A 979-nucleotide genomic window follows, 5' to 3' on the forward strand; every position below is an offset into this window, starting at 1 on the left:
CATCCTAAGATTCATATGGAAGCACAAAAGACCTCGGATAGTCAAAGCAACCCTGAGCACTAAGAGCAATGCCAGGCAGATTACTATACCAGATTTTAAGCTGTATTACAGAGCTATAGTCATAAAAACTACATGGTACTGGCACAAAAATAGACCCATCGATCAATGGAACAAAATTGAAGACCCAAATATGAGTAAATATGATTTCAGTCACCTGATATTTGGCAAAGGAGCCAGGAATATTTACTGGAGAAAAGACAGCATATTCAGCAAATGGTGTTGGCAAAACTGGATGTCCACCTGTAGAAGAATGAAACTAGACCCTTATCTTTCACCTTGCACAAAAGTCAACTCCAAATGGAACAAAGACCTCAATGTAAAACCTAAAATTCTGAAAATGTTAGAAGAAAACAATGGCAATAACCTTCAGGATATAGATGTAGGAAAGGACATTCTAAACCAGACATCAATTTCTCAGGAATCTCATTATTCTAAAACATGTCTGTCCAGCAAAAGAAATAACTTAAGAAGTGAAGAGAAAATCCACGGAGTGGGAATAAATCTTCAACAGCGACACATCTGTCAGAAGTTTACCACCCAGAATATATAAAGAACTCAAAAAACAGAGAATCAAGAAAGCAAGTAACCCAATTAAAAGATGGGCTAAGGAGCTGAACAGAGAGTTCTCAAAAGAAGAAATAAAGATGGCTAAGAAGCATCTTAAAGGGTGTTCAATATTATTAGTAATTAGATAAATGCAAATTAAAACCACTTTTAAGATTTCATCTTACCCCAGTCAGACTGGCTCAGATCAAGAGAACAAATGGTACCAAATGTTGGAGAGAATATGGGGAAAGGGGAACACTCATCCTCTGCTGGTGGGGCTGCAAACCGGTTCAACACCTATGGAAAGCAGTGTGGAGAACTCTTAAAAAATCTACAAATGAACCTACCATTTGACCCAGTTATACCACTCCTT

Source organism: Nannospalax galili, unplaced genomic scaffold, assembly GCF_000622305.1.
Source record: "Nannospalax galili isolate Female #2095 unplaced genomic scaffold, S.galili_v1.0 scaffold1138, whole genome shotgun sequence".
Taxonomy (NCBI): domain Eukaryota; kingdom Metazoa; phylum Chordata; class Mammalia; order Rodentia; family Spalacidae; genus Nannospalax; species Nannospalax galili.